Consider the following 25,889-nt stretch of genomic DNA (forward strand, 5'->3'; position numbering starts at 1 on the left):
TCCACTGAGGAGCCAACACTGAAGCAAATTCCCAAGGGTTCCTTACAATCTGGAGCTTGTGTCCTAGTGCACCCGACACAGCGGAGCAGGGATTTGGACCCTGAGACTAAGAGGCATAGCAGCTTTATAGGGGCCAGTGGCCCATGGGATACACAGAAAGTTGCATAGTCGTGTCGGTCCACATGCAGGTGGCCGATTGAATTACACCTTACCCTATAGGATCCACTTGACCTGGCCTATTTCTTTGGTCAGAATCAGCGTGCAGTTTTGGTGGGCACAAAGCAGGGTTACATTGTTATGAGCCGATTTACGATTACGGTGTGCCCAGCGGCTTGACTGGGTTGGGGCAATGCCTTAAGACATAAGCAGGTCATGTGGGGGTCATAGGGGAGGTGGCGGTTGTAGCACAAAATGGAATCAGTCCTGCTCTGCTTGTCCAGGGGTAGGCGATTTTTGATAAATTTCCTGGGCCTCACACTTGCAGATCATGCACCTGGGCCACCCTCACCAGGTGGACTCACTGTGCATATCTTGTGGTGCTGGATCTCTCACACCAGTGTGTAGAGGGCACCCTCCTCGCCCTAGTGAGTAGGGGCTGGGTGAGCATGGGGCTTGGCCCGAAGGCCAGGCAGCAGAGGACCGAGGAACACCAGCCCCATCACCACCCCTACTCCCACACACAGGCTGCCCCATGGCTCCCTGTAATGGGCACCCGGCACCTCTGGAGATCCACCTAGTGTGGCCCCGAGGTCCGGCTCCCTGCTGGAGAGGCATCGGGGAGAAGAGAAGCAGGCGGCGCTCGGGGAGACCCACTGCCGGACATTGGATTGTGACCGAGCCAGACCTTCCACCTCAGCTGACCCTCCAGCTGAAATTCACCTCAGGAGCGAGCCCTGGGTCAGCCAGGAGAGCCCAGCTAGCCATCCAGCATCAGCACCAGAAATGATGTTGTACCAACCATTTCGGCATTTGGGTGACCCAGCCGGAAGATCTGATAGCTGCATGTGACAGCTTCATGTGATAGACACACACACACCCCACAACCAACAAAAGTCAGAATCCCCCCAATGTTGTCAAACAGCAGCTGGATGGTTACATACACGACGCCGTGGTCCCCAATAGGATACCTGGAAGATGCTATAAATCATGACTGCAGAGGTGCTGGAGGCACGGAGATGTGCCTGCTGTGTTCCAAAAAGGAGTGCAGAGGTGCAGGAAGCATCCTACAGAGGGGGGGGGCCCTCCTAGGAAAGGACACCAGGACCCTGTGAAGCCCACGGATGGTGAAATCATTCCTCTTCTCTTTCAGCTTCTGCTTTTCCTACTAAATGCCATTTTCCACAATCATAATAGCAAAAATTTATTTTATGTTTTCATATTTCTTTTTATTGGAGTCCAATTTGTATGAATTCTTGCTTCAGCAAGGGTGTCATTCAGGATAGAAAGAGAGAGAAAGATTTTCCCAGACAGGCAAAGTATAAAGGAGTTCATGACCACTAAACCAGTCCAGTAAGGAATTTTCAGAGGGACCATTCTAGTGGGGGAAAAAAGAGACCAAAATCAACAAAGACTAGAAAGGACCAGAGAACGTCACCAGAAACACCAACTCTACTGGTAACACAAAGGCACAAAGTTCATATTTTGAATAAGCACTCTGAATGCTGATACTAAATGCTCCAATCAAAAGATATAGGGTATCAGAGTGCCTTAAAAAACAAGATCCGGGATGCCTGGGTGGCTCAAGGTTTGAGCCTCTGCCTTTGAATCAGGATGTGATCCTAGAGTCTGGGATCGAGTCCCATATTGGGCTCCTGGTGGGAAGCCTGCTTCTCTCTGGGCCTAATTTTCTGCCTCTCTCTCTCTCTCTCTCTCTCTCTCTCTCTCTCTCTCTCTCATGCTCTCAAAAATAAACTCGTCATTAAAAAAACAAGGTCCATAGGTATGCTGCCTACTAGATGCTCACCTTAGACCTATAGACACCAGCAGATTGAAAGTCAGGGATGGAAAATCATCTATCACGCTAATGGTTATGAAAAGAAAGTTGGAGGACCAATGCTTATGTTAGAAAAACTAGATTTGAAACCAAACCCTGGGGGACACCTGGTGGCTCAGTGGTTGAGCATCTGCCTTTGGCTCAGGGTGTGTTCCTGGGATCCCAGGATCGAGTCCCACATCGGCATCCCTTTGGGGAGCCTTTCTCTCCCTCTGCCTATGTTTCTGCCTCTGCTTCTCTGTGTATCTCTCATGAATAAATAAATTAAATATTCAATCTCAAAAAAGAAAGAACAAATACTATAAGAAGTGATGAAGAAGGGCATTATTTCATAGTTAAAAAGACTCTCTATCAGGATCAAACAACTAAATATTTATGCTGCCAACATGGGAGTACCTAAATATGGAAAACAATTACCAACAAATGTACAGGAACTCACTGATAATAATACAATGACGGGATTTTAACACCCACCCACTTATGGCAATGGACCGATTGTCTATGCAGGAAATCAACAGGGGAACAATAGCCTTGACACACTGGACCACAGGGACCCAACAGATAGTCTGAACATTTCTTCCTAAAGCAGAATACACATTACTTTCTTTTTTTTTTAAAGATTTTATTTATTTATTCATGATAGTCACACACAGAGAGACAGAGGCAGAGACATAGGCAGAGGGAGAAGCAGGCTCCAAGCAGGGAGCCCGATGTGGGATTTGATCCCGGGTCTCCAGGATTGCGCCCTGGGCCAAAGGCAGGCGCCAAACCGCTGCGCCACCCAGTGATCCCAGAATACACATTCCTTTCAAGTGCACATGGGACATTCTCCAGAACAGATCATATCATAGGCCACAAATCAGCTCTCAACAGGTACAACAGGTTCAAGAAGTTTGATATCACACCCTGTATATTTTTTTTTAATTTTTATTTATTTATGATAGTCACACAGGGAGAGAGAGAGGCAGAGACATAGGCAGAGGGAGAAGCAGGCTCCATGCACCGGGAGCCTGACGTGGGATACGATCCTGGGTCTCCAGGATCGCGCCCTGGGCCAAAGGCAGGCGCCAAACCGCTGCGCCACCCAGGGATCCCCACCCTGTATATTTTTGACCACGATGCTATGAAACTTGAAGTCGGCAGTAAGAAAAAATTTGGACAGACCAAAAATACGTGGAGATTATGAACATCCTACTAGAGAATGAATGGAGCAACCTGGAAATTAAAGAGGAAATTTAAAACAAATGAAAATGAAAACATGTTTCTCCAAACCTCTGGGATGTAGCAAAGGCAGTCCAAAGAGGGAAGTACATAGCAATACAGGCTTACCTCAGGAAACAAGAAGTCGGGGATCCCTGGATGGCGCAGCGGTTTGGCGCCTGTCTTTGGCCCAGGGCGCGATCCTGGAGACCCGGGAATGAATCCCACATTGGGCTCTTGGTGCATGTAGCCTCCTTCTCCCTCTGCCTATGTCTCTGCCTCTCTCTCTCTCTGAGACTATCATAAATAAATAAAAATTAAATAAAATTTTTAAAAAAAAGGAAACAAGAAGTCTCTAATACACAACCTAACCCTACACCTAAAGGAGCTTGAAAAGGCATAGCAAACAAAGCCTAAAGCCTACAGAAGAAGGGAAAAAATTAAGATGAGAGCAGAAATAAACAATACAGAAATAAAAAAACAGTAGAATGGAATAACGAAACTAAGAACCGGTTCTTCAAAATAATTAATAAAATGGATCAAGCCCTATCCAGGCTTATGAATGAGAAAAGACCTAAATAAATAAAATCACAAATGAGAGAAGAGTGATCACAATCAACACCAGAAAAATAAGACAATTATAAGGGAATACTATGAAAGAATATATGTTAACAAACTGGGAGACCTGGAAGAAATGGACAAATCCCTAGAAATGTGCAAATGAGCAAAACTGAAATAGGAGAAATAGAAAATGTGAACATACCCATAACTAGCAAAGGAATTGAATCAACAAGGCCCCTGGGTGCCTCAGTTGTTGAGCATGTGCTTTGGCTCAGGTCATGATCCTGGGGTCCTGGGGAATCAAGTCCCACATCAGGCTCCCCGCATGGAGCCTCATGTTCCCTGTGCCTATACCTCTGCATCTCTGTGTCTCGCATGAATACATAAATAAAATCTTTAAAAAAGAAAAAAGATAAAAAGATGAGAAAGGACCCAAATAAAATCAGAAATGAGAAAAGAGAAATAAAAACCAACACTAGAGAAATACAAAAGATTATAAGAGAATATGATGAAAAATTATATGCCAGCAACCTAGAACCTGGAAGAAATAGATCAATTCCTGGAAATATATAACATAGCAAAAATTAAAAATGAAGAAATAAGAAATTTGAACAGACAGTTGACCAGCAAAGAAATTGAATCAGCAATCAGGGTTCTACCAATAGGAGATGCTTAGATCAATAGAACAGAATGGAAAGTCAAAACAAGATACAAACATTTATCTATGACCCATAATGGACAACAAGGCAGGAAGGAATATCCAATGGCAGAAAGACAGTCTCTTCAACAAACCCTAACCCTGACTGCAGGATAAGAACAAATGGTGTTGGGAAAACCAGGCAGCCACATGCAGAAGAATGAAACTGGACACTTTCTTACACCATATATATAAAAAATAAATTCAAAATGGATGAAAGACCTAAATGTGAGACCAAAAAACATATAAAGAGGAAAAGATAGGCAGCAATGACTTTGACATTGGCCATTGGATCTTCTTTCTAGATATGCCTCTGAGGTGAGGGAAACAAAAGCAAATATCCTATTGTGACTTCATCAAATTGAAAAGCTTCTGCAAAGTGAAGGAAAGAACCAAAGCTAAAAGGCAACATACAGGAGCAGGGGCAAGATGGCAGAAGAGTAGGGTCCCCAAGTCACCTGTCCCCTCCAAATTACCTAGATAACCTTCAAATCATTCTGAAAATCTTCGAATTCTGCCTGAGATTTAAAGACAGACCAGCTGGAATGCTACAGTGAGAAAAGTTCGCGCTTCTATCAAGGTAGGATGACAGGGGGGAAAAAGAAATAAAGAAACAAAAGGCATCCAAGGGGAGGGGCCCCACGAGGAGCCGGGCTAAGGCCAGGCGGTGTGCCCCCTGGTCAGGAGAGCTTTGTCCCAGAGAAGCAGGATCGGCACCAATCTTCCTGGGCAGAATGGCGCCCACAGGGATTCAGAGCAGGACCCCAGGAGGGCGGGGATACCCTCATGCTCCCTGGGACACTAAGAGACACCTGCACTCCCAGGAGAGTGCACCAAGCTCCCTAAGTGCTGCAGGGCACGTGCACTGACTTGGGAGCAGCTCAGAGGGGTTCGGGCAGGGCTCTGCATGGAGCAGGTTGCATGCCCCGGGAGCAGCTTGGTGGCAGTGCCTCAAGCAGAGGAAGTGGCTCCGTGCAGAGGGGGCTGTGCGGCTCCGGAAGCAACTCGGAGGTGCTCAGGCGGCGGCTCCCTGAGGGGGCTGCCCGACCAGGAGCAGCTCAGAGGGGCTGGGTGGCAGCTGTGGGGAGAGAAAGTTGTGCAGACAGGAGCGTGAATCCAACAGCGCAGGCCCCAGAGCACAGGGCGCCAGGACACAGCCCAGGATTAGGCCTCCCCGGGGACAGGCAGAGGCCCGGATGGCCCAGGACAGCAAGGACGCTCCTGCCCAGAGCTGAGCAGATCAGCGGTCCCGACCCAGAGCCTCCAGGCAGTGAAGATGGACTGCTCTGGAGTTACTGTGGGGGTTGAATACAGGTATCCAGAGCTGGCCGCTGCCACTGGGGTTGTTCCACCTGAGGCCTCACGGGGTAAACTACGCCCACTGAGCCCTGCACCAGGCAGTGGACAGAGCAGCTCCCCCAAGTGCTAACATCTGAAAATCAGCACAACAGGCCCCACCCCAGAAGTCCAGCTAGACGGACAAGTTCCAGGGGAAGTCAAGGGACTTAAAGTATACAGAATCAGAAGATACTCCCCCATGTTTTTTTTTATTTCTGATTGCTTCACCCTCCCTTTTCCCCCTTCTTTCCTTTTCTTTCTCTTTTTATTCTCTTTTTTCTTCTATCTTCCTTTATTCTTTTTTCTTTTTCTTTTCTTTCCTTCTTTCTCTCCTCTCTTTTTCTCCTTTTCCCAATAAAATTTGTTTTTGGCCACTGCACTGAGCAAAATGACTAGAAGGAGAAGCTCACCTCAAAAGAAAGAATCAGAAACAGTCCTCTCTCCCACAGAGTTACAAAATCTGGATTAGAATTCAATGTCAGAAAGCCAATTCAGAAGCACTATTATACAGCTACTGGTGGCTCTAGAAAAAAGCATAAAGGACTCAAGAGACTTCATGACTGCAGAATTTAAATCCAATCAGGCAGAAAGTAAAAATCAATTGAATGAGATGCAATCCAAACTAGAAGTCCTAACGATGAGAGTTAACAAGGTAGAAGAACAAGGGAATGAAATAGAAGACAAGTTGATGGCAAAGAGGGAAACTGAGGAAAAAAGAGACAGACAATTAAAAGACCAGAAAGACAGATTAAGGGAAATAAACGACAGTCTGAGGAAGAAAACCTACGTGTAATTGGGGTTCCCGAGGGCGCCAAAATGGACAGTGGGCCAGGATAAGTATTTAAACAAATACTAGCTGAAAAATTTCCTAATCTGGGAAGGGAAACAGGCATTCAGATCCAGGAAATAGAGAGATCCCCCCCCTAAAATCAATAAAAACCGTCCAACACCTCGACATTTAATAGTGAAGCTTCCAAATTCCAAAGATAAAGAGAAGATCCTTAAAGCAGAAAGAGACAAGAAATCCCTGACCTTTATGGGGAGGAGCATTAGGGTAACAGCAGACGTCTCCACAGCGACCTGGCAGCCCAGAAAGGGCTGGCAGGATATATTCAGGGTCCTCAATGAGAAGAACATGCAACCAAGAATATTTTATCCAGCAAGGCTCTCATTCAAAATGGAAGGAGAAATAAGGAGCTTCCAAGACAGGCAGGAACTGAAAGAATATGTGACCTCCAAACCAGCTCTGCAAGAAATTTTAAGGGGGACTCTTAAAATTCCCCTTTAAGAAGAAGTTCAGTGGAACAATCCAAAAAAACAAGAACTGAATAGATATCATGATGACACTAAACTCATATCTATCGATAGTAACTCTGAACATGAACAGGCTTAATGACTGCGTCAAAAGGCCCAGGGTTTCAGACTGGATAAAAAAGCAGGACCCATCTATTTGCTGTCTACGAGAGACTCATTTTAGACAGAAGGACACCTACAATCTGAAAATTAAATGTTGGAGAACCATTTACCATTCAAATGGTCCTCAAAAGAAAGCAGGGGTAGACATCCGTATATCAGATAAATTAAATTTACCCCGAGGACTGTAGTGAGAGATGAAGAGGAACACTAAATGATACTTAAGGGATCTATCCAACAAGAGGACTTAACAATCCTCAATATATGCCCCGAATATGGGAGCTGCCAAATACTTAAACCAATTAATAACCAAAGTAAAGAAATACTTAGATAATAATTGTCTTATACTTGGTGACTTCAATCTAGCTCTTTCTACCCTCGATAGGTCTTCTAAGCACATCTCCAAAGAAACGAGAGCTTTAAATGATACACTGGACCAGATGGATTTCACAGAAATCTACAGAACTTTACATCCAAACTCAACTGAATGCACATTCTTCTCAAGTGCACATGGAGCTTTCTCCAGAATAGACCACATACTGGGTCACAAATAGGGTCTGAACCGATACCAAATGATTGGGATTGTCCCCTGCATATTCTCAGACCATAATGCCTTGGAATTAGAGCTAAATCATAATAATAAGTTTGGAAGGAGCTCAAACACGTGGAGGTGAAGGATCATCCTGCTAAAAGATGAAAGGGTCAACCAGGAAATTAAGGAAGGATTAAAAAGATTCATGGAAACTAATGAGAATGAACATACAACCATTAAAATATTTGGCTTGCAGCAAAAGCAGTCCTAAGGGGGAAATACATCACAATATAAGCATCTATTCCAAAAGGCGAAACTACTCAAATACAAAAGCTAACCTTACACATAAAGAGGCTAGAGCAAAAAAAAGCAGATAGATCCTGCACCCAACAGAAGAATAGAGTTAATTAACATTCGAGCAGAACTCAAGGAAATTGAGACCAGAAGAACTGTGGAACAGATCAACGGAAGGAGGAGTTGGTTCGTTGAATGAATTAATAAGATAGATAGACCATTAGCCAACCTTATTAAAAAGAAGAGAGAGAAGGGATCTCTGGGTGGCGCAGTGGTTTGGCGCCTGCCTTTGGCCCAGGGCGCGATCCTGGAGACCCGGGATCGAGTCCCACGTCAGGCACCCGGTGCATGGAGCCTGCTTCTCCCTCTGCCTGTGTCTCTGCCTCTCTCTCTCTCACTGTGTGCCTATCATGAATAAATAAAAAAAAATTAAAAAAAAAAAGAAGAGAGAGAATATTCAAATTAATAAAATCATGAATGAGAAAGGAGATGTCACTACCAACACCAAGGAAATACAAAGGATTTTAAAAACATATTATGACCAGCCATACACCAATAAATTAGGCAATCTAGAAGAAATGGACGCATTCCTGGAGACAGAAACTGCCAGAACTGGAACAGGAAGAAATACAAAACCTGAACAGGCCAAAAACCAGGTAGGAAATTGAAGCAGTCTTTCAAAACCTCCCAGGACACAAACGTCCAGGGCCAGATGGCTTCCCAGGGGAATTCTATCAAACGTTTAAAGAAGAAACCATACCTATCCTACTAAAGATGTTTGGAAAGTTAGAAAGAGATAGAGTACTTCCAAATTCATTCCATGAGGCCAGCATCACCTTAATTCCAAAACCAGACAAAGACCCCACCAAAAAGGAGAATTACAGACCAATAGCCATGATGAACATGGATGCAAAAATTCTCAACAAGATACTAGCCAATAGGATCCAAAAGTACATTAAGAAAATTATTCACCATGACCAAGTAGGATTTATCCTCGGAACACAGGCTGGTTCAACACTCTTCAAACAATCAATGTGATTCATCATATCGGCAAGAGACAAACCAAGAACCATATGATCCTCTCATTAGATGCAGAGAAAGCATTTGACAAAATAGAGCATCCATTCCTGATCAAAACACTTCAGAGCATAGGGAGAGAAGGAACATTTCTCGTCATCTTAAAAGCAATCTAGGAAAAGCCCACAGCAAATATCATTCTCAGTGGGGCCGCACTGGAGGCCTTTCCCCAAAGATCAGGAACAAGACAGGGATGTCCACTCTCCCACTGCTATTCAACATAGTACTGGAAGTCCCAGCCTCAGCAGACAGCAAAAAGACATTAAAGGCATTCAAATTGGCAAAGAAGTAGTCAAACACTCCCTCTTCTCAGATGACATAATACTTTACCTAGAAAACCCAAAAGCCTCCACCCCAAGATTGCTAGAACACATACAGCAATTTGGTAGCGTTGCAGGATACAAAATCAATGCCCAGAAATCAATGGCATTTCTATACACTGACAATGAGACTGAAGAAAGAGAAATTAAGGAGTCAATTTCATTTACAATTGCACCAAAAAGCTTAAGATACCTAGGAATAAACCTAACCAAGGAGGTAAAGGATATACCCTAAAAACAATAGAACGCTTCTGAAAGAAATTGAGGAAGACACAAAGAGATGGAAAAATATTCCATGCTCATGGATTGGCAGAATTATCATTGTGAAAATGTCAATGGTACCCAGGCAATGAACACGTTTAATGCAAACCCTATCAAAATACCATGGACTTTCTTCAGAGAGTTAGAACAAACTATTTTAATATTTGTGTGGAATCAGAAAAGACCCCGAATAGCCAGGGGAATTTAAAAAAGACAACCTTATATGGGGACATCAGAATGCCAGATTTCAGGGTGTACTACAAAGCTGTGGTCATCAAGACAGTGTGGTACTGGCACAAAAACAGACAAATAGATCAATGGAACAGAATAGAGAACCCAGAAGTGGACCTTGAACTTTATGGTCAACTAATATTCGATAAAGGAGGAAAGACTATCCATTGGAAGAAAGACAGTCTCTTCAATAAATTGGGCTGGGAAAATGGACATCCACATGCAGAAGAATGAAACTAGACCACTCTCTTTCACCATACACAAAGATAATCTGAAAATGGATGAAAGATCTAAATGTGAGACAAGAGTCCATCAAAATCCTAGAGGAGAACACAGGCAACACCCTTTTTGAACTTGGCCACAGTAACTTCTTGCAAGATACATCCATGAAGGCAAAAGAAACAAAAGCAAAAATGAACTGTTGTGATTTCATCCAGATAAGAAGCTTTTGCACAGCAAAGGATACAGTCAACAAAACTAAAAGACAACCTACAGAATGGGAGAAGATATTTGCAAATGATGTATCAGATAAAGGGCTAGTTTCAAAGACCTATAAAGAACTTCTTAAAATCAACACTAAAGAGACAAAGAATCCAATCATGAAATGGGCAAAAGACATGAAGAGAAATCTCACAGAGGGAGACACTGACATGGCCAACATGCACATGAGAAAATGCTCTGCATCACTTGCCTCAGGGAAATACAAATCAAAACTACAATGAGATACCACCTCACACCAGTGAGAATGGGGAAAATTAACAAGGCCGGAAACCACAAATGTTGGAGAGGATGCGGAGAAAAGGGAACCCTCTTACACTGTTGGTGGGAATGTGAACTGGTGCAGCCACTCCGGAAAACTGTGTGGAGGTTCCTCAAAGAGTTAAAAATAGACCTGCCCTATGACCCAGAAATTGCACTCTTCCCTATTTACCCAAAATATTCAGATACAATGAAACGCCGGGACACCTGCACCCCGATGTTTTTACCACGAATGTCCACAATAGCGACACTGTAGATGGAGCCATGGTGTCCATTGAAAGATGAATGAATAAAGAAGATGTGGTTTATGTATACAATGGAATATTCCTCAGCCATTAGAAACGACAAATACCCACCATTTGCTTCAACGTGGATGGAACTGGAGGGTATTATGCTGAGTGAAGTAAGTCAATCTGAGAAGGACAAATGTATGTTGTCATTCAATGCGTTAATATAAATAATAGTGAAAAGGAATATAAGGGAATGGAGAAGAAATGTGTGGGAAATATGAGAAATGGAGACAGAACATAAAGACTTCTAACTCTGAGAAAGTAACTAGGGATGCTGGGAGGGGAGGAGGACAGGGGGTGCGGGTGAATTGGTGACGGGCACTGAGGGGGGCACTTGCCGGGATGAGCATGGGTGTTATTCTGTTTGTTGGTCAATTGAACACCAATAAAAAATAAATTTACTAAAAAAAAAAGTTCAAACAGCTAAACATTTATGCTGCCAACATAGGAGTACCTAAATATAGAAACCAATTAACAACAAACATACAGGAAATCACTGATAATAATACAATGACAGGGGATTTTAACACCCACTTATGGCAATGGACTGATCGTCTATGCAGAAAATCAACAGGGGAACAATAGCCTTGACACACTGGATGACAGGGACTCAACAGATATAGTCTGAACATTTCTTCCTAAAGCAGAATACACATTCCTTTCAAGTTCACATGGGACATTCTCCAGAAAAGATCATATCATGGGCCCTCAACAGGTACAAGAAGGTTGATATCACCCCTTGTACATTTTCGGACCACAACGCTATGAAACTCGAAGTCGACAGTAAGAAAAAAAATTGGACAGACCAATAATACATGGAGATTATGAACATCCTACTAGAGAATGAATGGAGCAACCAGGAAATTAACAAGGAAATCTAAAACAAATGAAAATGAAAACATGTTTCTCCAAACCTCTGGGATGTAGCAAAGGCAGTCCTAAGAGGGAAGTACATAGCAATACAGGCCTAAAGAAACAAGAAGTCTCCAATACACAACCTAACCCTACACCTAAAGGAGCTGGTAAAGGAATAGGAAACAAAGCCTAAATCCTACCGAAGGGAAAAAATAAAGATGAGAGAAGAAATAAACAATGCAGAAAAAACAAAACAGTAGAATGGAATAACGAAACTAAGAGCTGGTTCTTCAAAAATTAATTAATAAAATGGATCAAGCCCTAGCCAGCCTTATCAATGAGAAAAGAGAAAACCTAAATAAATAAAATCACAAATGAGAGAAGAGAGATCACAATCAACACCAGAAAAATAAGATGATTATAAGTGAATACTATGAAAGATTATACACTAACAAACTGGGAGACCTGGAAGAAATGGACAAAACCCTAGAAATGTGCAAACGAGCAAAACTGAAATAGGAAGAAATAGAAAATATGAACAGACCCATAACTAACAAAGAAATTGAATCAGTAAGGCACCTGGGTGCCTCAGTGGTTGAGCATCTGCCTTGGCTCAGGCCATGTTCCCGGGGTCCTGGGGGATCACGTCCTACATCAGACTCCCTGCATGAAGCCTCATTTTCCCTCTGCCTATAACTCTGCTTCTCTGTGTCTCTCATGAATACATAAATAAAGGTGAAGCCACTGTGGAAAACAGTCTGGAGGGTCCTCGAGAAATTAAAAATAGGGGATCCCTGGGTGGCGCAGTGGTTTGGTGCCTGCCTTTGGACCAGGGCGTGATCCCTGAGACCCGGGATCGAATCCCACGTCGGGCTCCCAGTGCATGTAGCCTGCTTCTTTCTCTCCCTGTGTCTCTGCCTTTGTCTCTGTGACTATCATAAGAAAAAATTTAAAAAAGATGTTAAAAATAGAGCTACCCTACGATTCCAAAATTGCACAGCTAGGTATTTACCCCAAGGATACAAAAGTAGTTTAGTAGATTTTAAGAGGAACATGCAGCCCAGTGTTGGTTGCAGCGTTATCAACAACAGTGAAACTGTGTATAGAGCCGAGATGTCCATCAACAGATGAATGGGCAGAGACGATGTGGTAAATATACACACTGCGACATCACTGGGTCATCAGAAGGGATGAAATGAAGCCATTTACAATGACGTGGGAGAAGTGGAAGGGACTTATGCTAAATGAACTCAGTCAGTCAGAGAATACAGATTCCAAATACCATACAATTGCATTCACATGTGAATTTTAAGAAACCAAACAAACTGGCAAAGGGGCAAAGGGTGAGATGAGACATGCAACCAAGAAACACACTCTTAACCACAGAGAATAAACTAATAAATACCAGAGGAAGGTGGGGGGTGTGAAATCAGGGGATGGGGATAGTGGAGGGCACCTCTGACCAGTACCAGGTGTTGTATTCAAGGGTTGAATCACTATGTGGTAAACCTGAAACTATATCATACTGTGTTTACAAAGAGGAATTCAAGTAAAACTTTAAAATAATAATTGGTAGTATAGAGAAAACATGTGCACACAAGAGATAAAATCAGAAAGGCAACTGAAAATCCAAACAAAGAGTCTTTAGAGCCACAAATCCCCTCCTTCGCTCAGCTCACGAGAATCCTGCCATGCCTATTCTCACCCCAGAGAAGACTGGATTTTGATTCTCTGGGGAGGCCACTGACTTGGTGGAATCAGGCTATCTTTGAAACCAAAACCTAAATAGAGTGCAGAAAACTAAACTGCCCAAGAGCCAGAGGACCCAGAGACCCCACCCGCATCCGCCTATCAGGGCCAGGTCTCAGGAACAGGGCAGCACAGCCCACTGAGCCCAGAGGCGCTGACCCCCACCCCGCCTCTGACCCGCGCAGGTGCATCTCCCAGGCAGATGTGCACCTGACAATCAGCGCCATGGCCCATCCCCAGACTCCACACAGAGCATTCGTTGCCACCAAGTTGTTGGACCACAGTGGCTGCAGAGCTAAAGCTCTGCCTGGAAAGTAGGGTCTAGATTCCTTTGAACTTTGTGCTCTTTTTTCATTTATTTTCTTTGATTCTTTTTTATTAATTGCCTTATTTTAATTTCTATGTATGTACCTTATATATTTCTTATTTTTGCTTTCATAGTACTTTAATTGTGATTCTTTTTTTAATTTTTTTCAATTTATTTATGATAGTCACAAACAGAGAGAAAGAGAGAGAGAGAGAGAGAGAGAGGCAGAGACACAGGCAGAGGGAGAAGCAGGCTCCATGCACTGGGACCCCGACGTGGGATTTGATCCAGAGTCTACAGGATTGTGCCCTGGGCCAAAGGCAGGCACTAAACCGCTGTGTCACCCAGGGATCACTTTAATTGTTTCTATTTTGGGATTTAGAATCTTTTAACAAGCAGGCCAAAATAATCTGGGTTTTATTTTGTTTTGTTTTGTTTTTTGGGGGGGAGGGCAGTTGTTATTTTTTCTTGTTTTTTCTTTTTCTTCCTTCTTTCTTTTCTGGAACAAATAATGAGATGGAGAAAATCACCTCCATAAAATAACATGAGGTCTACTCACAGCCAGGAAGTTCATCAATACACATATATGATGTCTAAATACAGTTTAAAACAATGATTATAAAGACAACAGCTGGGCTAGAAAAAGAGCACAGAAGAAAACTAGAGAAACCTTTACTGTAGAAATAAAAGAACTAAAATCTAGTCAGGCCAATGTTAAAAATGGTATAACTGAGATGCAGTCCCAAGTGGAAGCCTTCAAAACAAGAATGGTTATGGACCACAGAGACAGACGTAGGGAAGTCATCCACTTATTAACAATAACATTCATACCATAGGAGACTCAGAAGATGAAGAGAGAGAAAAGGTGGGCCTTTCTCAGACATTAGAAACAACAAATACCCACCATTTGCTTCAACGTGGATGGAACTGGAATGTATTATGCTGAGTGAAGTAAGTCAATCGGAGAAGGACAAACATTGTATGTTCTCATTCATTTGGGGAATATAGATGATAGTGAAGGGAATATAAGGGAAGTGAGAAGAAATGTGTGGGAAATATCAGAAAGGGAGACAGAACATAAAGACTCCTAACTCTGGGAAATGAACTAGGGGTGATGGAAGGGGAGGAGGGTGGGGGTGGGGGTGAATGTGTGACGTGTACTGACGGGCTGAGCACTGGGTGTTATTCTGTATGTGGGCAAATTGAATACCAATAAAAGTAAATTTATTACTAAAAAAAGAAAAAGAAAGAAAAAGTGGCATCTGGGTGGCTCAGTCACATAAGCTATTGTCTTAGGCTCAGATCATGATCCAATTCCCAAGGCAGGCTCCCTGTTTGCAGGGAACCTGCTTCTCCCTCTACATCTGCCCCTCTCGCTATTGGTTTTTCTCACCTCTCTCTTTCAAATAAATAAATGACATCTTTAAAAAGAAACAAAAAAACAAACCCAGAAGGAAGAGAAATCTCCCATGTAGAAGAATTTCAAAGAAGTTGTACAGACATTCCACCCTCAAGTTGATTAGCATAGCTTCCCACTCATCTGTATGGAATACACATAGTAACTTCCTTCTACAAAATAGAATATGAAAATGTGTATATAAAAATGATAATATAATAATAATAATAATAATAATAATAATAATAATAATCACTTTACTACGGAGAAAGCTGACAAACACTACCTCAGCAAGATGATCAGATTGATACCAAGACTGATAAATCATGTTGATAATATCTATCCTTTATATGATATAATTAAAATGGCACTATATCTCTTTATATAATCCACAAAAAGAGTTTAATCATGAGATAACAGACATTTCCTAACTGAGGTAAATTTTACAAAATACTCTACTTCACAAAGTGTTCCAGTTCAACAACAATAAGGAAAGGCAGAAAGACTGTCACAATCCAGAGGAGCCTAAGAAAACATGAGGACAAATGGAATGGGATATGAGGGATGGTAACTTAGCAAAAACTAAGGAAATCTGAATAAAGTATGGTCTTTGGTTAATGCGAATATTTTAATATTGATTCAAGGCTAATATTTGTACCTTCCTAATATACCACCAACATCATATCCCTACCCCACAACATCCACCCCCACACCATCGGCCCCCAGCAAGGACCCAGGGCAGCTGCCCCCTGTGGGACATGCTCAGCCTCCGTGGCGTTTTCTGGATACCCTGCTCCCATCAGAAGCCTGATTGTCCCATAGAGAACCCAGAGGTTGCAGGGAGGAGGGAAGGCAGAGATCCCTGAAAGGCTGGGTGTAGGTGAGTGGTGCAGAGGATACATTGGGCCCTGCCTCCACCCACTGTCTGTCCTGGAGGGCGGCACACCCTGCACAGGACACCAGCCCCTAACCCAGAGGGACCTGGGCTGACCTGGCTCTGTGCTCTGTGAGGACTAGGTTGAATTGAGCCCCTCCCAGGCCCAACACAAAGACTAATGGGATCCAGGCCCCCATGGTCCTGGTCAGCCCTGGATTCTGGCCCCAGGCTGAGCGAGCCCTCTCACAGGTGGATGTGGACTCCTGGGCCCTGGGCGTGCCCCACAGATCCAGGTCGCTAACCTAGGGCAGACTGGGGGACCCCGGGACACCCCAGGGTAGGGAAAGGATGGATAGGCCGGTTGGCCCCACCCAACCCCACACCAGGAGGCAGGCTCTTCCAGGTATTGGGGCCCCAGAGGGCCCAAGGCAGGTGTCCAGCTGCCCTGCGGGGCCCCAGTACAGGAGCCCATGAGCTGCAGGTCCAGGTCATCTCTGCTGTCCTCAGAACAGTCACTCAGGCTGAAATCTCAGGACAAACGCCCCCACCCGGAGTCCACACATGTTCCCACAATGTGGACTCTAGCACCCGCCTCTCCACACCGTGTGATTATTGCCCTCCCCTAAAGGACAGAAAGGTCTCCCTCCCCAGGGGAAGGCGCGCATTAGGCTCTGAGCCCCTTTGCTGTAAAAAGTCAATAAAGTGTTGTGAAAAAATGCACAGCCAGCCCGTTTCTGTGTATCCCAGAACTCTGTGCATGGGGCGTGAAGAGACTCCCAGAGAGGAGGAGGGGGCACAATCCAGGCCCCAAAGAGCCCCTGCAGGGGCGCCACCAGGTACACAGAGCTGACGTCCCCACGTGCCTTCCAGGGGCAGCCAGACGTCAGGGTCAGGACCCCACAGACTTTACTTAGACTCAGGCTGTGTCCCCCAGGACAGGTGGGGCTGGGACAGAGTGGCAGCCAGGGAGCTTCAGGTCACCAGGGTCTGTGCACAGCGACCTGGGAGGTCTGTGCTCCCTCTGTCCTGGGGGCCAAGGATGGCCGAGTTCCGGGGCACTTCCTCCCGTCCTCGCATCCCCGTGCCTGTGTGCCTGGGGCACAAAGGGCCTGTGGGGCGGTCAGCGTGGCCCTGGAAGGGATGTCAGGACACCAGGCCCTGGTGTAGTGCCCAAGATTGTAAATCAGGGAAACCACCAAGGAGCCCACACCGATGGAAACTCCCGAGGGTTTCTTTACAAGCTGGAGCTTGGGTATAATTTCACCAAACACAGCGGAGCAGGGACGTGGATCCCGAGATTAAGAGGCATAACAGCTTTATAGGGGCCAGTGGCCCATGGGATATGCAGAAAGTTGCACAGTCATGATGGTCCACACGCAGGTGGCCAATTGAATTACACCTTACCAAATAGTATCCACTTGAGCTGGCCTATTACTTTGGTCAGAATCGTCGCACAATTTTGGGGGGCACAAAGCAGGGTTACATTGTTATGAGCCGATTTCCGATTAGGGTGTACCTAGCGGCCTGACTAGGGTGGGGCAACGCCTTAAGCAATAAGCAGCTCATGTGGGGGTCATAGGGGAGGAGGTGGGTGTAGCACAAAATGGAATCAGTCCTGCTCTGCTTGTCCAGGGGTAGGGGATTTTTGTTAACTTTCCTGGGTCCCACACTTGCAGCTCACGAACCTGGGCCACCCTCACCAGGTGGACTCACTGTGCACAGCTTGTGGTGCTGGATCTCTCACACCAGTGTGTAGAGGGCACCCTCCTCACCCTAGTGAGTAAGGGCTGGGTGAGCATGGGGCTCGCCAGAAGGCCAGGCAGCACAGGGGACCGAGAACCCCAGCCCAGACCCCAACTCGACTCCCATACACAGGCAGCAACAGGGCTCCCCGCCATGGGCAGCCAGCTCCTCAGGATCTCCCCCCAGGGCGGCGCTGAGGTCTGGCTCCCTGCTGGAGAGGCATCTGGGAGAAGAGAAACAGCAGGTGCTCAGCGGGACTCCCTGAGGACATGGGAATTTGGCCGAGTTGGACCTTCCAGCTCAGCTGACCCTCCAGGGGGAAGTCACTGCAGGAGCGAGCCCCGAGTCGGCAAGGAGAGCCCAGCTATCTGCCCAGCGCCAGCACCAGAAATGATGTTGTGCCAACCATTTCGGCATTTAGGTGACCCAGCCAGAGGATCAGATACCTGCACGTGATAGCTACATGTGATAGACACACACACACCCCAAAACCAACAGAAGTCGGAATCACCCCCAATGTTGTCTAACAGGAGCCAGATGGTTACATACACGACGCTGTTGTCACCAGTAGGATACATGGAAGATGCAATAAACCATGACTGCAGAGGTGCTAGTGATACAGAGATTTGCTTGCTGGTTTCCAACAAGGAGCACAGAGGTGCAGGAAGAATCCTACGGAGGGGAGGCCCCTTCATGGAAAGGACACCATGTCCCTGTGATGGCTACGGATGGTGAAATCTGTCCTCCTCTCTCTTAGCTTCTGGTTTTCCTCCTAAATGCCATTTTCCTCAATCATAAGACCAAAAATTTATTTTATGTTTTTAAATTCCTTTTTATTGGAGTCCAATTTGTATGAATTCTTGCTTCAGCAAGGGTGTCATTCAGGAGAGAAGGAGAGAGAAAGATTTTCTCGACAGTCAACATATCAAGGATTTCATGACCACTTAACCAGTCCAGTAAGGGATTAAGAGGGACTCTTCTAGTGGGGGAAAAAAAGAGACCAAAAGCAATAAAGACTAGAAAGGACCAGAGAACATCACCAGAAACACCAACTCTTCTGGTAACACAAAGGAACAAAGTTCATATCTGTGAATAATCACTCTTAATGCTGATAGACTAAATTTTCCAATCAAAAGATATAGGGTATCAGAGTGGCTTAAAACACAGGATCTGGAATACCTGGGTCGTTCAAGGGGTTGAGCATCTGCCTTTGACTCAGGCTGTGATCCTGGAGTCTGGGATCATGTCCCATATTGGGCTCCTGGTGGGGAGTCTGCTTCTCTCTCTCCCTAATTTTCGGCCTCTCTCTCTCTCTCTCTCTGATAAATAAAATCATTATTAAAAAAACAAGATCCATCTGTATGCTGCCTACAAGATGCTCACCTTAGACCTATAGACACCAGCAGTTTGATAGTCAGGGGAGGGAAAATCATCTACCACGCTAATGGATATCAAAAGAAAGCTGGAGGACGCATACTTATATCAGACAAACGAGATTTGAAACCAAACCCTGGGGGACACCTGGTGGCTCAGTGGTTGAGCATCTGCCTTCAGGCTAGGGTGTGATCCTGGGATCCCAGGATCGAGTCCCACATCACCCTCCCTTTGGGGAGCCTGCCTCTCCCTCTGCCTATGTTTCTGCCTCTGCTTCTCTGTGTATCTCTCAAAAATAAATAAATAATATATTTAAATCTCAAAAAGAAACAACAAATATTGTAAGAAGAGATGAAGAAGAACATTATTTCATAATTAAAAAGACTATCAAGATCAAACAACTAACTATTTATGCTGCCAACATGAGTACCTAAATATAGAAACTGATTAACAACCAACGTACAGGAAATCACTGATAATAAACACTGACAGAGGATTCCAACACCCACTTATGGCAATGGACCGATCGTCTATGCAGAAAATCAACAAGGGAACAATAGCCTTGACACACTGGGCAACAGGGACTCAACAGATATAGTTAGCATATTAGTTCCAAAAGGAGAATAAACATTCTGTTCAATTGCATATGGGACATTCTCCAGAACAGATCATATCAGGGCCCACAAATCAGCCCTCAACAGGTACAACAGGTACAAGAATGTTGATTTCACACCCTGTTCATTTTCAGACCAAGGCGCTATGAAACTGGAAGTCGACACTAAGAAAAAAATTGGACAGACCAAAAATACGTGGCGTTTATGATCATCCTACTAGAGAATGAATGGAGCAACCAGAAAATTAAAGAGGAAATTTAAAACAAATGAAAATGAAAACATGTTTCTCCAAACCTCTGGGATGTAGCAAAGGCAGTCCTAAGAGGGAAGTACATAGCAATACAGGCCTACCTCAAGAAACAAGAAGTCTCCAATACACAACCTAACCCTACACCTGAAGGAGCTGAAAAAGGAATAGTAAACAAAGACTAAAGCCTACAAAAGAAGGGAAAAAAATTAAGATCAGAGCAGAAATAAACAATACAGAAACAACAAAACAGTAGAATGGAATAACAGAACTAAGAGCTAGTTCTTTAAAATAAGTAATAAAATGGATCAAGCCCTAGCCAGCCTTATGACGAGAAAAGAGAAAAGACCTAAATAAATAAAATCACAAATGAGAGAAGAGAGATCACAATCAACATCAGAAAAATAAGACAATTATAAGGGGATACTATGAAAGATTATACGCTAACAAACTGGGAGACCTGGAAGAAATGGACAAATCCCTAGAAATGTGCAAATGAGCAAAACTGAAATAGGAAGAAATAGAAAATGTGAACAGACCCATTACTAGCAAAGGAATTGAATCAGCAAGGCACCTGGGTGCCTCAGTGGTTGAGCATGTGTTTGGCTCAGGTCATGATCCCGGGGTCGTAGGGGTTCAAGTCCCACATCAGGCTCCCCGCATGGAGCCTCATTTTCCCTCTGCCTATACCTTTGTATCTTTGTGTCTCTCATGAATACATAAATAAAATATTTAAAAAAGAAAAAAGATAAAAAGTTGAGAAAGGACCCAAATAAAATCAGATGAGAAAAGAGAAATAAAAAACAACACTAGAGAAATACAAACGATTATAAGAGAATATGATGAAAAATTATATGCCAGCAACCTAGAACCTGGAAGAAATAGATCAATTCCTAGAAATATATAACATAGCAAAAATGAAAAATGAAGAAATAAGAAATTTGAACAGACAGATAACCAGCAAAGAAATTGAATCAGCAATCAGGGTTCTCCCAACAGGAGACGCTTAGATCAATAGAACAGAATGGAAAGCCAAAACAAGATACAAACCTGTATCTATGACCCATAAAGGATAACAAGGCAGGAAGGAATATCCAATGGCAGAAAGACAGTCTCTTCAACAAACCCTAACCCTGACCCCAGGATAAGAATAAATGGTGTTGGGAAAACCAGGCAGCCACATGCAGAAGAATGAAACTGGACCACTTTCTTACACCATATATATAAAAAATAAATTCAAAATGGATGAAAGACCTAAATGTGAGACCTGAAACCAATCAAAGAAGAAAAGATAGGCAGCAACGTCTTTGACATTGGCCACTGATTTTTCTTTCTAGATATGCCACTGAGGTGAGGGAACAAAAGCAAAAATGCTACTGGGACTTCATCAAAATGAAAAGCTTCTGCAAAGTGAAGGAAACAACCAAAGCTAAAAGGCAACATACAAAATGAAAGGAGATATTGGTAAACAACACATCCAATAAAGAGTTAGTATGCAAAACACATAAAGGAAATATAAATCTCAAGATCCTAAAAACAAATTATGCAACTAGAGATGGGCAGAAAAATGAATGGACTTTGTCTCTGACAAGACAGCCAGATGGCCACCAGACTCACAGAAAGACACAAAGCATCACCCATCATCAGGGAAATGCAAACCAAAACCACAATGACATGTCACCTGAGAGCTGTCATAATGGCTAAAATTAACAACACAAGAAACAACAGGTGTTGGTGAGGTGTGGAGAAAGGGTAGCCTCCTTACATTCCTGGTGGGCAAGCGAACACATTTAGCCACTGTGGAAAACAGTGTGGAGGGTCCTAGAGAAGTTAAAAAAATTGGATCCCTGGGTGGTGCAGTGGTTTGGTACCTGTCTTTGGCCCAGGGTGCGAACCTGGAGACCCGGGATTGAATCCCACTTTGGGCTCCAGGGCATGGAGCCTGCTTCTCCCTCTGCCTGTGTCTCTGCCTCTCTCTCTGTGACTATCATAAAAAAAATTTTAAAAAAGAAGTTAAAAATAGAGCTACCCTACGATTCCAAAATTTCACAGGTAGGTATTTATCCCGAGGATAGAGAAGTACTTTAGTAGATTCGAGGAAGGACACGCAGCCCACTGTTTGTAGCAGCGTTATCAACAACAGCCAGACTATGGATACAGCCCAGATGTCCATCGACTGATGAATGGGCAGAAAGATGTGGTAAATATACACACGCAACATCACTCGGTCATCAGAAGGGATGAAATGAATCCATTTACAGTGACGTGGAAGGAGTGGAAAGGATTTATGCTAAATGAACTCAGTCAGAGAAAGACAGATACCAAATACCATACAATTGCATTCACATGTGAATTTTGAGAAACCAAACAAACTGGCAAAGGGGCGGAGGAGGCATGAGAGAAGCAAACCAAGATACACACTCTTAACCACAGAGAATAAACTAATAAATACCAGGGGAAGGTGGGGAGGATGGTGAATCAGGGGATGGGGATAGTGGAGGGCACCTGTGACCAGTACCAGGCGTTGTATCCAGGGGTCTAACCACTATGTGGTAAACCTGAAACTATATCATACTGTGTTTACAAACAGGAATTCAAGTAAAACTTTAAAATAATAATTGGTAGTATAGAGAAAACATGTGCACACAAGAGATAAAATCAGAAAGGCAACTGAAAATCCAAATAAAGAGTCTTTAGAGCCACAAACCCCCTCCTTAGCTCAGCTCGGGAGAAACCTGCCATGTCTATCTCACCCCAGCAGAAGCCAGGATTTTGATTCTCTGGGGAGGCCACTGACTTGGTGGAGTCAGGCTATCTTTGAACCCAAAACCTAAATAGAGTGCATAAAACTAAACTGCCCAAGATGCTAGGAGTCCCAGTGCAGGCACATTCCAAGACCCAAACTCTAACCATACACAGACATAAGTCTAACCCTACACTTAATCTTAATGTTAACCTAACCCTTAAACAAGACCCATCACTAATCGAAAACCAAACACAAACCCCAAGACCAAAACACATTCACGGAACCTTCATGCCAACCCTCACCCTATACCCTAAACCTATTCTAAACCCTTAACCCTGACCCCTACCTTAAATCTAACCCTAACCTCTAACCCTAACCTTAACTTAATGTACTCAAATCCTATCCTAACCTTAACCTGTACCCTAACCCTAACCCTCTAATACCAATCCTATCTCATACCCCAAACTTTACTCTAACCTGTACCCTAAAACTAACTCCTAAACCACTCCCTATACCTATCTCTTACCCTTTTCCAAAACCGTACCCTGACCCTGACCCTGACCTGACCCTAAACTCTAAATAAATACTAATCCTATCCCTAGCCCTAATCCCTATCCTAAACCTAACCCTTGCCCTAACCCTAAACCTAGCCCTAAATTTTACCCTAACCCCTAACCCTTACCCCTAACCCTAACTCACACCCTAACACCTCACCCTAACTGCAAACCTAAACCCAACCCTAACTGTAAACATAACCCTAAACCCACCTCCAAACCTCCTGCCCTAAACCCTAAAGCATAACCCTAACCCTAACTCTAAATACTGTCACTAACCCTAACCTCATTCCCTAATCCCTAACCCCCATCCTAACTCCTAACCACTGACCCTTACCCTTATCCCTCACCCTAACCTCTAATCCGTAACCATAAGGTAAATCACAAACACCTAACATCTAACCTAAGCCTAACCACCAACTGCCTCACCTCCCCTGACCCTACCATCCATTCTACCCATTCACTTACCCTGTGGTTCTGAGGAGTCCCTTCTGATATGGACGAAGCCCCCAATGTCTTGTGCTCTTTTTGTTCAGTCTCCTTATTTATTCTCTGTGATGCACCTGAGAAGGGAGTCACATCCATCATTTCCTTCCTGAATGCTCACTGTCAGGACACAGCAAGCCCACAATAGAATAAAAACTGAGCCCAGTCCAAGGGCAGGAAGCCCCTATTAGAACAGATCTCAATGCCCTTGAAGGCCCCATATCAAAATGTAAACAGAACTTGAGGAATTACTCCACCCTTCAGGAGTTCCCCGAGACCAACTCTTAAAAATAAACTAAAACCCACCACGGGGTCCAAGTCTCCGCTCCATTGTGTTGGGTATACTTGGACACAAGCTCGAGCTTGTAAATAAACCCTCATGTGTTTGCATTGGTGTTGGCTTCTCGGTGATTTGTGATTTCTCAGATTCACAGATTCACAATCTTGGGCACAACAGCCTGAGATAAAAAAAGAAAACCAAAAGAAGCTCGGGTGCAGGTAGAGTGAACGCAGGGTTCTGAGAGAAGCTGCGGAGACCCGGGGGCTTCGGGGTTCTTCTGTGGAGGCCCCAGCAGACTGGGGGGTGGGATGCTCAGCCCCAGAGCCAGAGGACCCAGCATCCCCACCTGCATCCCGCCCATCAGGGCCAGGAATCAGGGAGCAGCACAGTGCCTCCCGCTGGAGCCCAGATTCGCTGACGCCCACCCCGACTCTGACCCCCACAGGTGCAACTCCCAGGCAGATGTGCACCTGACAATCAGCGCCAAGGCCCATCCCCAGACCCCACACAGACCATTCGCTGTCACCAAGTTGCCAGACCACAGAGGCTGCAAAGCTTCAGCTCTGCCTGGAAAGTAGGGTCTAGATTCCTTTGTACTTTGTGCTCTATTTTTAATTATTTTCTTTGATTCTTTTTTATTAATTGCCTTATTTTAATTTAATGTATGTACCTTATATATTTCTTATTTTTACTTTTATGGTAGTTTAATTGTGTTTCATATTTTGGGATTTAGAATCTTTTAACAAGCAGGCCAAAATAATCTGGTGGGTTTTTTTGGAGGGCAGTTGTTATTGTTTTTCTTGATTTTTCTTTTTATTCCTTCTTCTTTTCTGGAAAAAATAATGAGATAGAGAAATTCTCCTCCATAAAATAACATGAGGTAGTACTCACAGCCAGAAAGTTCATCAATACACATATATTATGTCTAACTACGGTTTAAAACAATGATTATAAAGATAGCAGCTGGGCTGGAAAAAGAGCACAGAAGCAAACTAGAGAATCCCTTACTGTAGAAATAAAAGAGCTAAAATCAAGTCAGTCCAACGTTTAAAATGCTATAACTGAGATGCAGTCCCAACTGGAAGCCTTCAAAACAAGAAAGGTTATGGACCACAGAGGCAGACGTAGGGAAGTCAGCCACTTATTAAAACAATAACATTCATATCATAGGAGACTCAGAAGATGAAGAGAGAGAAAAGGTGGGCCTTACTCAGCCATTAGAAACAACAAATACCCACCATTTGCTTCAAGGTGGATGGAACTAGAAGGTATTATGCTGAGTGAAGTAGGACAATCGGAGAAGGACAAACATTGTATGTCCTCATTCATTTGGGGAATATAGGTAATACTTAAAGGGAATATAAGGGAAGGGAGTAGAAATGTGTGGGAAATATCAGAAAGGGAGGCAGAACAAAAGACTCCTAACTCTTGGAAATGAACTAGTGGTGATTGAGGGGAGGAGGGCAGGGTTGAGGGTGAATGGGTGACGGGCACTGAGGGGTCACTAGATGGGATGAGCACTGGGTGTTATACTGATTTGGCAAACTGAACACCAATAAAAAATAAATTTATTATTTAAAAAAAAAGAAAGAAAGAAAGAGTGGCACCGGGGTGGCTCAGTCAGTTAAGCTTCTACCTTAAGTCAGATCATGATCCAGGTCGCAAGGAAGGCTCCGTTTTCAGCAGGGTACCTGC

At 44.0% G+C, this 25,889-nt stretch overlaps 1 protein-coding gene across 4 annotated transcripts in view; it reads right to left on the bottom strand.

Moving 5' to 3' along the window:
• The window catches only part of LOC144281356 (uncharacterized), a 687,780-nt gene that overhangs the window by 210,916 nt on the left and 450,975 nt on the right, over positions 1 to 25,889 (bottom strand). For 2 of the 4 annotated variants that reach the window (XR_013349947.1, XR_013349944.1), the window contains exon 1: positions 23,897 to 24,077. The exons of 1 other annotated variant lie outside the window; for it this stretch is intronic. The gene's annotated coding sequence lies outside the window, so the exon portion shown is untranslated. Of the gene's footprint in view, positions 1 to 3,322; positions 3,401 to 23,896; positions 24,078 to 25,889 lie in introns of those variants that run through there. One more of the 4 variants, XR_013349945.1, reaches the window with a different exon arrangement.

Source organism: Canis aureus, chromosome 12 (genome assembly GCF_053574225.1).
Source record: "Canis aureus isolate CA01 chromosome 12, VMU_Caureus_v.1.0, whole genome shotgun sequence".
In the NCBI taxonomy this organism is placed as follows: domain Eukaryota; kingdom Metazoa; phylum Chordata; class Mammalia; order Carnivora; family Canidae; genus Canis; species Canis aureus.